The following is a 16,300-nucleotide window of genomic DNA, read 5'->3' as shown; positions in this document are numbered from 1 at the left end:
GAGAATCGGGGTATTACAACACCTATTAAAAAAATGTAGCTCATATTAAATGGAAAAATATGAGTTGTTCTATGAAGGTATTTTTTATAATTATAAATAATTAGAAAATAAATAAAAAATAAACGATAAAATATAAATATTTATATTATAAATATTTTTTCATATAATTAAATTGTACAAAAATTAAAAAAACTTAATTTATAAACATTTTTTATAATGTTTGAACTGTCCAATAAAGATTTGCATTATTCAATATAAGATGTTCACACTATTCAATGTCATATTTGCACTATTGAATGAAAATCTCGTTCTCGAGCCCATATTCGTTGGGCACCAACGTTTGAGCAAGTTCATATGCCCTATAGGTACCTAAGTACCAAAATCCATATCTATACCCGTTTACCGGAATATCTAATAAAAATTCATGATCAATTATAATTTATCATGTGATTTTAAGTGTTTTAACAACATTAATAAAAAAATTAAAGATGTGATGTATGTAATAAAATCGATATATATATATATATATATATATATATATATATATATATATATATATATATATATATATATATATATATATATATATATATATATATATATATATATATATATTATACGGGGTATGAGACGGGGTGAGACCTAAGGTACCCGTACCCGCGTCTATACTCATTTATTTTAGTGGGTATTTATCCATGCTCATTTTATAGATTTTTACCATATTCGTTAATGGTCATTTTAGCGGGTGCCCATTAGGGATGGATCTAATTGTTATTCTTAAATGCTATGGTCGGATAGGAAACTTGATACTAGTATTTTGAATTATATAAGTTAAAATTAATGATAAGTGACACACATTTTTGTATTTTTACGTATATTAAGTTTTTTATAAAATATTGTATCTTAAATTAAAAAAATTAGTAACATTAATAATTAATAAACAACACACTTTTTTTTCCATATTTAAACTAATAGATTGTTTTAAGTATATAAACAATAATATAAATATGCCTTAAAAAACTAAATATATTTAGTGCATAAATATATTTTTTTTCATATGTACAAATATTTGGATCAACTATATATTTTCCCGTAAGTACATATTAAATTTATTTTGATGTTATTTATAATATAAATGAAAAAACAATGATATTGTGAAAATAGTGTGAAAATATAATTTTTCATATTTATTTATTTATTTATTTTTAAGTATATTGATCAACGTTGAACTTAACCCATTAAAATGTTACTTATTTATTTATTTTTACCATTATAAATATGATTTTTCATAAATGTGAAAATATGATATAAAAATAATATTAATTGCAAACATAAAAATAGGATACTAATTGCAAACATTAAAATAGGATAATTGTGAAAATATATTTTTAGATGGATTATATATTTAGTGATATTTGTTATTAATTTTATAGATAAAATTTTAACAAATAGTTTATGGGTGAAAATTAAGAACAGATTGTTTATGTACCTTTGGAATTCACTTTCTCCACAACACAAACACCCAACAACAATCTGATCTGGTGGTTTCGGCGGAATCGCAAAATCAGCATCATCATTAAACACTCCATCGTTGAATTGAGGCTCAACCATGAGAAATATTGAATATTTAAAATTAATCATTTCTGAATATTGTTGAAATGACCCGCCAGAAGGGGAAAACCTTGGAGACTTTTGTTTCAATCTGTCCGACCTCTTTTCATTATCACTGAACATAACAACATGTGAAATGGGTAGAATTTCTTCAACAGCTTGTTTTAATACCCATAAACTGTTCTTAATTTTCACCCACAAACTGTTTGTTAAAATACCAACTTGTAAATCCATGAAATCTTCTGAGGAGTGTTCGTTTGTCAAAGATGTTGTTGTTGATCCTGTTTCTCTTCGTTTTATGGAAGAGAGAGCCTCTAAAAACCACATTAGTTCAAATGTATCTTTTCTTGGCTGGATGGAGAAAAATGCTTCTAATGTTATCAATAGGATGCTCGTATTGTTATCTTGAGTGTGTGGTTTATGGTTTCGCTCATGCAACCTGCCACTTACTGGACATATAATTATGTTGCAGAGAATACTTTTGAAGAAAGAAGGAAAATCCAACAATCAAATGCAAATCCTGCTATTAGAATTAGTATTCTTGGTCCTCCTAAAGGCTTGTTAAGGTAGCTCTAGTGGCTAAACATCAGCATATTGAGAAAGTGGAACCTCTAGTACCACAAGTGCAAGCTGAAACATCACTTTTCCAACACTGCTTCATGAAATTTTACAAGGTGTTAGTAAGGAGCTTTGAGCTGCAATCAGAATGGAAGTTGCAATAATAATGGAAGTTGACAGTGCATTATTTTGCTAATATCTTTTATTTAAGGATGTTAGTTGTCTAAAAGCTTGAGGACAAGGTTGTTTTTGAAGGGGTTGATAATAATAGAGTGTGAAATTGAGCTTTAAGTTATTTAAAACAATTTAGGTTAGTTGGGCTTATCTCAGATATTATTTAGATGGTCTTTTAGTCATTGGGCCTTTAGTTTACTACCCACTATTGTTATCACTATATATGTACTCTTATTGAGAGAGTGAAAATCAATTAATGAAATTAAAAGTTATCTTTTATCATTATTTTCTTATCCTAGTTTTATTTGTCTTGTAGTTTTAGAGCTTTTTTTAGCTTTGTTAGGGTTCTTGAATTTGCATCCTAACAATTGGTGCTTTCATTTTCGATCTCACTTCCGCTTACATTCATGACAATATTTTTGTTTGATGGGGAAGATGATGCCTATTGGTGGATTCTTTGTTTTGAGACATTTTTCAAGGAGCATGAAACACCTGAGTCATTGAAGGTTTTGAAAGCTATTGGAGCATTGAGAGGTTCCGCTTTCAAATGGTGGATATGGTGGTCTCGTGTTCATCGTAGATATAGTTGGGATACATTTACAGCAGCAGTATTATGGCGTTTCAAGTCGGAGCGGGGACCCATTTTACCGCTGGATAATGAAGAAGAGCAACCACCATATGAATCAACTGAGTGTTTTTATTCGACCAATAATTCTGTTGAGGACAATGAGGAAGAGGAACTGAATGAAGAGTTGTCATGCTTGACGGGGCAAAGTGATACGGAAGATGCAGATTTCTCAAAGTTTGTTGAGGATGAAAAGCCACATCTGGAGTCGATGAAATTCATTGAGAAACCCTCCCTTCGTGAAGATTGTGTTGTCGAACTAGAGACTCCATTTGTTTGTGAAAAGGTTCCAAATCCTTCTCCAAATTTGAAGCAACAGCCGGTCTTCCCTTTTCCCTAACAAGTTATTGTTAAAGAACAAAGAGGTGAAAAAGATGTTTTAGGAGAAATCATTTTTCCAGATCTAACTCTGAAGCCATTTGATTCTTGCGTCTTCAAACAAATAAGAGAGGGAAATAATGATATCGATCTGGTTTTCAAGTTATCGATTTCTAGTCTATTACCACTAACATTGATACCTAATCAACCTTTGGTAACTCCGTCGCTGCTTTCAGTAACAACAACTTTGTTACGACCTCCTTCAAAACTGCCAGATCTTCCATGGAAACCACCGTTACAAGCACCATCTCTGATTTCAGTTTTTCCTCCACCACCATCTTTACTGGATACACTTTTAACATTCTCACATTCACCACCGAACAGAGTTTCGATTTCATCTTCACGAGCTCTACCGCCGCCAAAACCACCTGACCAAAGTGTGGCTACAGGTATCAACCCTTCATACAATTATGCTATTTTACAAAAATCTCCACCACCCACAGTTTTTCCATTTGATTCAATGGTAAAAGCATCTCTTGGTTATCTCTACGTCTATTTATCTTCTAATACTCTATTGAGATACCTTTCTTAGTGCCCCACCACATACACATTTTTCTTAGGTTTCAAATTGAACAACATAGGGTGGAAAAATTCAATTATAAAGGCTGAATTTAACATTCATCTATGTTTTCACACATTGATTGTTTGTTGGTGTACTGATTTGGTTTTCAGATTTTCAAATGGTGAGCTTTCTAATTTTGGAAGTATTGAATCAAATGAATATGTGAAAATTGAGTCCTCACCCAACACCTACTACATGTTTGTTAATATGCCAAGGAGACCCACCTTCTTTTGTAATACCTATAGCTTCCAAGTCTTACAAAAAAAATTCTATTCTATTTTTGACTTTGTTGTAAAATTCATATTTATTCTCCTGGAATAATGTTTTATCAGCTGCTAGAAAATCTTCATGGTTTGAATGTTTGGGATTTTTAACTACCAAAATTAGAGTAAGCATAGCAGCCTTACTAACATGCATAATAGTTCTTTTCCCTTATTTTGGTAGAATTTCCATGGTTCACACTTATGGGGAGGTAATAGTGTATGCCTTTGGAATCATTGCAAAGTTTGTGCTCCAAATCCATAATTGTGAACTCATTATTGTTTACATATCTATAATTGGTTATGTAATTTTTGGAAAACCTTCAAGTGGAATTCTACAATTTGTTAAATTGGAAGGACTACTTGGAGTTTATGACATTAGAGTTGGTGTTCTCTCATGGAAGGTTTTTTTACTGTTTGGAGATGTAAACCACTTTTCTATATTCCAAGAAACTTGTGATGATGCCATGCATTTTGATTTCAATTTCCTTACTGGTTGGTTGTATGAGAGTTATGTTTCCTTGTTTGGATTCAACTTCAAGAATGCCATAATGACTTTAGACAAAAAGATAAGGTTAGTTATGTTAACCAATGATCAAACCTTGTTGAGTAAAGATTTGACATGTTTGTCATTTTGGAGTCCTAATATGAAAGTAGTTTGTTACTCACAGTGCAATTATTTCCAATACACTCCAATAGATGACTCTTGGTTGTATGTTCATGTGCTACAATATCAGCAAGCGGCCACCATCATAGACAAAGTTGAAGTTCTTAATTTTAAAGGATCAAGGTGTTGCAAGCATTACACTTCTTGTATTTTAAAAAAAAATGGAGTGATATACATTGGTTCAATTTTGTGGAAACATCAAAGAAAAACTCGGAGGTCTTCATTCAAGTTTTTTTTATAAGCTGGAGCTTTCAGAAACCTCAAGCTCAATATGTAGAAATAACATTGATTCATATCTATAACAAGAAGTTCTTTTGGTTGGCTGGGTTTTTCAAGATTCAATACATCAGTTCAATCATTGCCATGCTTTTAGTGGCACAATGGGATCCAGGAAAGTTATTGCTGCAATAAAGATTTACAACCTTGAGGACAAGGTTGTTTTTGAAGGGGTTGGTAATTATAGAGTATGAAATTAAGCTTTAAGTTATTTAAAATAATTTATGTTAGTTGGGCTTATCTTAGATATTATTTAGATGGTCTTTTAGTCATTGGGCCTTTAGTTTACTACCCACTATTGTTATCACTATATATGTATTCTTATTGAGAGAGTGAAAATCAATTAATGAAATTAAAAGTTATCTTTTATCATTATTTTCTTATCCTAGTTTTATTTTCATGTAGTTTTAGAGCTTTAATTAGCTTTGTTAGGGTTCTTGAATTTGCATCCTAACAATTGGTGCTTTCATTTTCGATCTCACTTCCGCTTACATTCATGACAATATTGTTGTTTGATGGGGAAGATGATGCCTATTGGTGGATTCTTTGTTTTGATACATTTTTCAAGGAGCATGAAACACCTGAGTCATTGATGGTTTTGAAAGCTATTGGAGCATTGAGAGGTTCCGCTTTCAAATGGTGGATATGGTGGTCTCGTGTTCATCGTAGATATAGTTGGGATACATTTACAACAGCAGTATTATGGCGTTTCAAGTCAGAGTGGAGGCCCATTTTACCGCTGGATAATTAAGAAGAGCAACCACCATATGAATCAACGGAGTGTTTTTATTTGACCAATAATTCTGTTGAGGAGAATGAGGAAGAGGAACTGAATGAAGAGTTGTCATGCTTGACGGGGCAAAGTGATACGGAAGATGCAGATTTCTCAAAGTTTGTTGAGGATGAAAAGCCACATCTAGAGTCGATGAAATTCATTGAGAAACCCTCCCTTCGTGAAGATTGTGTTGTCGAACTAGAAACTCCATTTGTTTGTGAAAAGGTTCCAAATCCTTCTCCAAATTTGAAGCAACAGCCGGTCTTCCCTTTTCCAGAACAAGTTATTGTTGAAGAACAAAGAGGTGAAAAAGATGTTTTAGGAGAAATCATTTTTCCAGATCTAACTCTGAAGCCATTTGATTCTTGCGTCTTCAAACAAATAAGAGAGGGAAATAATGATATCGATCTGGTTTTCAAGTTATCGATTTCTAGTCTATTACCACTAACATTGATACCTAATCAACCTTTGGTAACTCCGTCGTTGCTTTCAGTAACAACAACTTTGTTACGACCTCCTTCAAAACTGCCAGATCTTCCATGGAAACCACCGTTACAAGTACCATCTCTGATTTCAGTTTTGCCTCCACCACCATCTTTACCGGATACACTTTTAACATTCTCACATTCACCACCAAACAGAGTTTCGATTTCATCTTCACGAGCTCTAATGCCGCCAAAACCACCTGATCAAAGTGTGGCTACAGGTATCAACCCTTCATACAATTATGCTATTTTACAAAAATCTCCATCACCCACAGTTTTTCCATTTGATTCAATGGTAAAAGCATCTCCTTGTTATCTCTACGTCTATTTATCTTCTAATACTCTATTGAGATACCTTTCTTATTGCCCCACCACATACACACTTTTCTTAGGTTTCAAAATGAACAACATAGGGTGGAAAAATTCAAGTATAAAGGCTGAATTTAACATTCATCTATGTTTTCACACATTGGTTGTTTGTTGGTGTACTGATTTGGTCTTCAGATTATCAAATGGTGAGCTTTCTAATTTTGGAAGTATTGAATCAAATGAATATGTGAAAATTGAGTCCTCACCCAACACCTATTACATGTTTGTTAATATGCCAAGGAGACCCACCTTCTTTTGTAATACCTATAGCTTCCAAGTCTTACAAAAAATTTCTATTCTATTTTTGACTTCATTGTAAAATTCATATTTATTCTCCTGGAATAATGCTTTATCAGTTGCTAGAAAATCTTCATGGTTTGAATGTTTGGGATTTTTAACTACCAAAATTAGAGTAAGCATAGCAGCCTTACTAACATGCATAATAGTTCGTTTCCCTTATTTTGGTAGAATTTCCATGGTTCACACTTATCGGGAGGTAATAGTGTATACCTTTGGAATCATTGGAAAGTTTGTGCTCCAAATCCATAATTGTGAACTCATTATTGTTTACATATCTATAATTGGTTATGTAATTTTTGGAAAACCTTCAAATGGAATTCTACAATTTGTTAAATTGGAAGGACTACTTGGAGTTTATGACATTAGAGTTGGTGTTCTCTCATGGAAGGTTTTTTTACTGTTTGGAGATGTAAACCACTTTTCTATATTCCAAGAAACTTGTGATGATGCCATGCATTTTGATTTCAATTTCCTTACTGGTTGGTTGTATGAGAGTTATGTTTCCTTGTTTGGATTCACCTTCAAGAATGCCATAATGACTTTAGACAAAAAGATAAGGTTAGTTATGTTAACCAATGATCAAACCTTGTTGAGTAAAGATTTGACATGTTTGTCATTTTGGAGTCCTAATATGAAAGTAGTTTGTTACTCACAGTGCAATTATTTCCAATACACTCCAATAGATGACTCTTGGTTGTATGTTCATGTGCTACAATATCAGCAAGCGGCCACCATTATAGACAGAGTTGAAGTTCTTAATTTTAAAGGATCAAGGTGTTGCAAGCATTACACTTCTTGTATTTTAAAAAAATGGAGTGATATACATTGGTTCAATTTTGTGGAAACATCAAAGAAAAACTCGGAGGTCTTCATTCAAGTTTTTTTTATAAGCTGGAGCTTTCACAAACCTCAAGCTCAATATGTAGAAATAACATTGATTCATATCTATAACAAGAAGTTCTTTTGGTTGGCTGGGTTTTTCAAGATTCAATACATCAGTTCAATCATTGCCATGCTTTTAGTGGCACAATGGGATCCAGGAAAGTTATTGCTGCAATAAAGATTTACAACCTTGAGGACAAGGTTGTTTTTGAAGGGGTTGGTAATAGTAGAGTATGAAATTAAGCTTTAAGTTATTTAAAATAATTTATGTTAGTTGGGCTTATCTCAGATATTATTTAGATGGTCTTTTAGTCATTGGGCCTTTAGTTTACTACCCACTATTGTTATCACTATATATGTACTCTTATTGAGAGAGTGAAAATCAATCAATGAAATCAAAATTTATCTTTTATCATTATTTTCTTAGCCTAGTTTTATTTGTCTTGTAGTTTTAGAGCTTTTATTAGCTTTGTTAGGGTTCTTGAATTTGCATCCTAACAATTAATGATAGGATATAGAATTTATATTTAATTATTGATGTTAATATTAATAGTATATTTATTTGTATTTGGTTGGGCTTTTGTTAGATTTTGAGCCTTTCTCCATTATCCAATCCATTATGAGTACTATATATGTATGTCTTTGACACCTTTTAGAGTATCAAAGAAATCAATGAAGTCTAATTTTATTAGTTTTGTTTATCGTTTCTCTAGTGTAGAATTTTAAAGCTTTTCCTTAGTTTGTTAGGGTTCTTGAATCAATTCCAAATTCTGAGGCTTAAAATTAGTAGAAATCTCTTTATCTAATGAACCAGTAGGAGAAGACCGTGTTTTGGAATATAGGGGCAAAAATTATGTCATTTATGTGTGTTTGAAGAGCTACACAAATTTCTTCTCCCTGCTTGGTTTCAAACTGGAATATATGAAGAACATCGGCAACTCGCATTTTAAAAAATCCAGCAATGTTACTACTCCCAAGTTGCATTATGACTCTCAATTCAGCTGAGTGCAAATACTCCTTCGGAATGGGACGAAAAAAATGAACCTCTACAATTCCAAATTTCTGAACAAGTCTCTTAAACGCTTCAGGTGTGCATGCTCTTTCTATCTTTGAAATAGCATCAGGAGGTTTTGCTGGAATTTCGTAATCAATGTCGTCATGAAAATATCCACTGTTGGAACCATCCGCTAGCCATGAGACAATACTTTGTTCATACATTTTAGCAAACACCTTTAGTGCAGAGTACACCCAACCAAAATTTGCATAGAATTTTATCAAATAAAGCAACCATTGTGTGTCATTCCGATAAGGTGGTTTTGGAGGCGGAAGTAAAGCTCGGTTTACAATCCAGGACTCTTGCAAGTTAAGATATCTTCCAGGGTCGAATAAAGGAAGTGAGTGTTAGGTTGATGTTATGGAGGTAGTGTTTATCATCGCCTTCATCGATGGGAATGTGAATGTTGAAGGGAACGTCACGAGTGTAAAGCATGAGGAATGATCCATACCTTTATCCTTGCAGACTGCATCGATAGATCTTTCTGTTTGCCGGCCACTGCCGTAACAATGTCGAGACTTGTTGCTATGAGCTCATATGGTTGAATCGTGTTGTCTCCATCCTGATTATTTGGCTCGACGAACAAAGGTGTGTGTAACGGGACTTCTGCCGGAACGGGGGATTGAACGACGGGATCTTTAATCGATAATGCCAAATCCATATTTGAAACAACATGTGAAGAAGAAAATTGGTTGGAATCGTTGATTCTTTCGTTCACTAATGTTGGTTGTTCATCAATGATATCCCCTTGCACCAACTGTTATGGTTCTGGTAACGGTAGAATGACTCTCCACTCATGCTTAAATCGCCAAAGAAATATTGTTGTGAATGAGTCCCAATCCACCCACTGATGACATGGATACCAATGGAGCCACCATGTGAGAGCTGGTCCTTTCATGGCAAGTCCAGCTACCGTCATCTTCAATGTTTATGGTGTAAGTCATTTCTTGAAGTATTTTTCGGTGCAAAGCACCCACCAATAGGCATCGATTTCACCATCAAAGACCGGAATCACCATTTCCAATTAATTAGCGAGAGAGAGCTCGTCAATGAAAGCACCAATTGTTAGGATGCAAATTCAAGAACCCTAACAAATTAAGGAAAAACTTTAAAATTCTACCCTAGAGAAAAGATAAACAAAACTAATAAAATTAAACTTCATTGATTTCTTTGATACTCTAAAAGGTATCAAAGACATTACATATATAATACTCATAATGGATTGGATAACGAGGAAAGGCTCAAAATCTAACAAAAGCCCAACCAAATACAAATAAATATACTATTAATATTAACATCAATAATTAAATATAAATTCTATATCCTATCACCTTACATATTATAGTGATCAAACTCGGTTAAGACACATATACATGCAATTAGAACTTAACATTAATAGCTAAAGCTTTATCATATGAGTCAAGGTCAAATAAACTAAATGTTCTAGAAGATCATTTAGATTTAAGTCCTGTTAGATGTAACAAATAAAACATTAACACAATATCAAAAGACGGGTAAATAAAGGGTTCCTTTGAGAGTAAAACTACTTTGCTTATCTCCTTCCTTGCTTATGGGTAAAAGAATAAAGAAGGTACATGCAAAACACGAGAGACTAATTTACAACTGTCACCCTCCAACCCTATGGTTTTGCACCAAATCAAAATATCAATTTAGCACAGAACTAGTCATAAAATTGATCAATATGAATATGAATTAATAAACAACTATGCATTAATAAACAACTAAGAATTAAAATAGATAAGTACTATATTATTTTAGGGTCACTTTTCCTCAACTAGTGTGCCAAGACAAAGTTCATGACGATCAAAGTTCTAGTTCAACCCACCAAATCTAGCAATTGCACGGTAAAAGCCAGTGAAACGACATGAAATGTGGAGTAACTGCTACATACATGAGAAAACATTTAACTACAACTTCACACATTGAAGAGGCTCTCAGGGAAAGAGGATAATCGTCTTTTGATTTTGGATTTGGGTTTTTCAATGGTCCATATATTCATGGTTTCTAAAACTCTTGCGTTCTTCAAAATATATCTCGCCAGGAAAACCTCACCCTGTAGGCCTAAGAAGCTAAAAAGATGGCAAATTTTAAGATGTAATGAAAGACATTGCCGAACAAACTCTAGATCCACCCAACTTTCTTTGTCATCTTTACTAGTCCATGTTTCCTTCATGCCGGCCTGATAATAATGCACATATAATAAAATAAAACAAAACTGATAGGAAGATTCCTATCAAGACTATAAAATTAGAGTTTTCTAATTAAAAGGGGAAGAACACTACAAGTAAAGGAAATTAAAATAAAGATAACTTTGATTTCATTGATTGATACCCTAAAATGTGTCAAAGACACTACATATATAATGCTCCTAATGGATAAATAACTAAAAGCCCAAAAGCTATTAAAAGCCCAAAAGCTATTAGAAATATTCTAGAAAATATAATAATATCTAATACATCAAAAATACCAATAAAATAAATTCATAAATTCTATTAATACCCCTATCATTGTCGCGGGGTTCACTTGAACCTTGTCCTCAAGGTTCTAACATTTGAACTCTAATGCAATTAAATTGTCATAAGTGAGAAATAATGTAATATTAAATCCCAACAACTTCATGAGTAATAATATTAGAATAGGTTGCTGCAAACTTGCCAATAATTATGGAACAGGGCGTGGAAAAAATTGAAGTTTGTTTTTCTTTTGAAAAAAAATTTGTTGGAGAGTAGGCGTGTCAATTTATGGAGTAGTGAGGCTCAGACGTGTTGTAGAATATCTTGCGTGTGTGGAGGAGAATGAATTGACGTGTTGAAAGTGATTTCACACAAAAGACAAGAAAGGTAGTCTGCATGCACAATGCTCCATAAGGTAATCAATGAAAGAGAAAGTAGAAAGTAGGAACTTTTGCTGTAATTGTGGTAAACTGGTACGTATCATGTTTTTGTTGGCGTGGAGCAAAACTTAATTGGACACATGTCGCCCAACTGAAGGCTAAATTGAATTAGGTGGTAGAGCTGTTCCACACTAATTTTACCATTCCAATTACACTTTTTTTTGTCTTCTTATGTTCTCTCTTTCCTATTCTCTTTCTTCTCTCCATTCTTTCACGCTTTTTTTTTCCTTCTTTCTTCTCTTTCATGCTTTTTTTTCCTTCTTTCTTCTCTTAATCTGTTTTTCTTCTACTTTATCTTATCTTCCATTTCCATAAGTGATTAACTGAAGTCGACGCAGGAAAAATGGTGTTCATTACCACCGGGGTCGAAAATCAAGATGCAGAAAATCTTTTTGAAAAAGAGGTGTTCATCACTGCTAGAAGTCACTCGTGGTGGTGGTAGTGTCACCGATCGACCAGAGTCCGATGAATTTGAAGGATGTCGCAAAGATAGACGAAAATGATGTTTGGCCGGCGACAGCATCAGTTTTGATGAGATTTGTAAATCTGGTGGTTTAGGCGGTGGAAACGGCGCAAGTGGTGGAAATGGCGCATGTGTCGGATGTTGTACTAATCTCTTTTTTTGGTTATCAAATCGTGGCCTCAGAATAGGAGAAGATGACAATGGGGATGATGCCAAAGATATTGCCATAGTTTTCGTTGGAATTGTCACTGTTTTTGTTGCCGGAAGTTGATCTCTTGATTCTTGACTTTCTAATACTGGTGGTGGAGGCATGTTGAAATTTTTCAACTCAAAACTAGGATCAAAAGGTTTCGGTAGAGTCCTGAAATCCGCAACATCGTTTGAATCCAAACCGTTGGAAAGAGACTTGAGTGGTTCAACAACTAAATCTTCAAGAAATGAACTTTTTTTATGGATTTCATAGATTCCAGATCTGACTTTTCATCCTCTTCTATTGGTAAAAGCTCTCTCCATTCAGGTTTAAATTTCCATAGCAAAGCTGTGGTGAATGTATCCCAATTTGATTCTGGGTGGAGGTGAAACCACCATAGCCACCATGTGAGAGCGTCGCCTCTCATTGAACAAGCAGTTTCAATCATCTTTTCCTCTTCTGATATTCCTCTAATGATGAAAGATTTCTCGGAGCAAAGGATCCACCAATAAGCGTCTTCTTTGCCATCAAAATTAGATATCTTCAATGAAGAAGGATTTAGAGTGTCTTCCCTAACAAACTGAGAGATTGAATCTGTAACTGTGAAAAAATCACTTTCATCACTGACTATGACTTCTGATTGGTGTTGAAAGGTAAAGTCGTTGATGGGGGTGGAGTTAGGGTGTGCATTTGATGTCTTCGCTGTATATGGTGGTTGAAGGTGTGGAGTGCAAATTGTTTGTTGCTGGTGGTGACCATTATTGTAGCCAAAAGATGTTGAATCTGATGGGTTGATCATAGGTGGTGTATATCCATGATTAAAATGCATAGTTGGTGATGGAGTTGTAACATGAGTATTTGTGGAATAAGATGAAAGAACTTCCCATGGAAAATATGGAGATGAATGTGTGATAGGAGTGGTGTTCATAGAATAGAAATCGAAGGTGGAGTGATACGATGGAATTGAAGGTGGATGATAAAGATAATCCATAGGAGGATTTGAGTACATGAATGAAAGCACCAATTGATAGGAAGATTCCTATCAAGACTATAAAATTAGGGTTTTCTAACTAAAAGGGGAAGAACACTACAAGTAAAGGAAATTAAAATAAAGATAACTTTGATTTCATTGATTGATACCCTAAAATGTGTCAAAGACACTACATATATAATGCTCCTAATGGATAAATAACTAAAAGCCCAAAAGCTATTAAAAGCCCAAAAGCTATTAGAAATATTCTAGAAAATATAATAATATCTAATACATCAAAAATACTAATAAAATAAATTCATAAATTCTATTAATACTCCTATCAAAAACATAAAGCCATGCTATGAAAAGATAAATCAGATATGATCCTTATAACAAACCTCATCAACGCTAAGGTTTTGAAGCTTAGGGCAGTGTTTGAGAAATTCTACTACAATACGCCACTTATAATTGAGATTTGAGAGAGGTAAGTTTCAAATAGGTCAAATTATGATAGGTAGGCATCAATTCTAACACGCTCCTAAAATGTAAAAGGTGACATAAACTATCAAAAATCATGGTAAAACACCCAACATAAAACAAAATAGAGATTTTCTTTTTCATATAAAAATCAAACCTCAGCAATTTCAATGGAGAGAGTCCGTACATTCTGAAGTGCTTGGAATGGAAAATGGAAATAAGAGAAATCAACATCTGCTACAATTAAGTTACTTAACCTAAAATTTTTCCATTTGTTAGAGCTTATTAGAGAGTCCTCTTCGCAGTCATAAGACACATTACATATGAATAACTTCTCAAGAATTGGACATCCATCTAAAACCAACATAAAATCTAGATCCTCAGGAAAAGTTATAAATTGTAAATTAAGAGTTTTGAGCAATGGAAGTTCAACCGAGGAAAAACTATGCTCAACCCAGAAAACACTAAGGCTATGTTTGGGAGTTTGGAGGGGAAGGGAGGGGAGGGCTTTGAAAAATAAGAAGAATTGAGTGAAAAGGATAAAAAGATTTTGGGTAGGAGGGTTTTGGAGGGTTTGAGTTTATTCATAAAACCAAAAACCCCATAAAATGGGGGAACTCAAAATTGTATTGAATGAGGGTTTTGGAGGGTTTTGAAGGGCTTACATAAATTTTCCAAATATCTTTTAGGTTGTTATAGTATTCTGAAAATTAAAAATTTAGTAATGATAATGACTCTTTTATCATTCTAAACAAAATCATTTTTTCAAAAAATGTCAAATATTTTTTTATATTTTTTTTAAAATTTCATTTTTGGAAGCCTTCCCCTCCCTTCCCCTCCCCTCCCCTCCAAACTCCCAAACATAGCCTAAGATGAAGAACCACAAGAGTTCTGCAAGTGAAAATGCTAATAGGCAATATAAGCCAACCCCCGGATGAGCCTACATCGAGAGTAAGGTGCTCGACACCGTGTTGTAATACGTAATTGAGCCATTTGGTGAAAGTAGGAATGAGAGGAAAATTGGTAGTGTTTGTATAATCATATATAAGATAGAGAGAGAGAGAGAGAGAGAGAGAGAGAGAGAGAGAGAGAGAGAGAGAGAGAGAGAGAGAGAGAGAGAGAGAAACTTTTGATTGAAGCGGAAATTGGCGGTTGAGTCTGATAATCTGGTGTGGCTGAAGTCGAGAACGGGGACTGAGAGCCATAGATGGTTGATGGTTCCACCTCTTTGAAAGAATGCTTGTGGCAGCGGATTGTTTGGTTGGGAGAAAAGAGAGAATGTGACCGAGAATCGTAGAGTGCTTATTGTGGGCCCGTTTGTTTTGGTTTTTTTTAAAAATAGTTAATTTTGAATCTATTTCAAATAGATTTTTATGAAAATCATTTTTAAAATATAAGTTTTTAAAAAAATAGAGATTTTAATTAAGTTTTTGTCTTCAATAATGTATGTTTATGTTATAAGTTTTTAAAATGAGTGTTTCATTTTAGAAAAAACGAATATAAAAAAATTGGCTTAATTGCAATTTTGGTCCCGCTGTTATCATTTTTTTTTTACTTTTTTAGTTACTATATTTTAGTTTTTTGAGGATTTTGGTCCCCTGCAAATTCGAAGACAATTTTAAATGAAATGACGCTCATATTGATGATGTGTCAGTGTCAGTTCAACAGTGAGATGTTAAAAAAAAAACTAATTTTATTTAAGATTTATGTTGAACATGTCATCAATGTGAGTTTCATTTCATTAAAAATTGCCTTCGAATTTGTAAGGGGACCAAAATCCTCAAAAAATTAAAATAAAAGACTAAAATTCAGGATTTTAAAATAGAATTTTTAAAAAACGGTTTTGAAAAATCTATTTTCAAAAATACAAAGAAAAAATTTAATTTTTTGAAACCGAAACAAACGGATCATGTATCCGCCATTGAAACGGAAATTTTTAGACGAAGAAGATTCTTATTCAACACCGTGTTGTCAAGAACCCTAATTTCTTGATGTTAAGATTCCTCTTTTACTCACCATTTTTTAATCTTCTCCATTTGAAAAATAAAAGGAGAAATCAATTTTGTATCATCATTAATTATATCTCTATAAATAGAATTTTCTATAAATTTTTTATTGAAAGATATTGTTGTTCGTCGATTTAGGGTAACAAAAATATTTTTTAAATTAAGAAGGGTGAAAATAATAATATTTTTCCAACATAATTGAAATATTATTTAAATTAGTAAAAAAGTTATAGTGATATAACTAATATCAAAATAATTAGATAAAAAAAGTTTATGCCGACAAAATTTATTTAAAATTTAA

The sequence above is a fragment of the Vicia villosa genome, linkage group LG6 (assembly GCF_029867415.1).
Source record: "Vicia villosa cultivar HV-30 ecotype Madison, WI linkage group LG6, Vvil1.0, whole genome shotgun sequence".
Classification (NCBI taxonomy): domain Eukaryota; kingdom Viridiplantae; phylum Streptophyta; class Magnoliopsida; order Fabales; family Fabaceae; genus Vicia; species Vicia villosa.
This window is presented reverse-complemented; position numbering follows the sequence as displayed.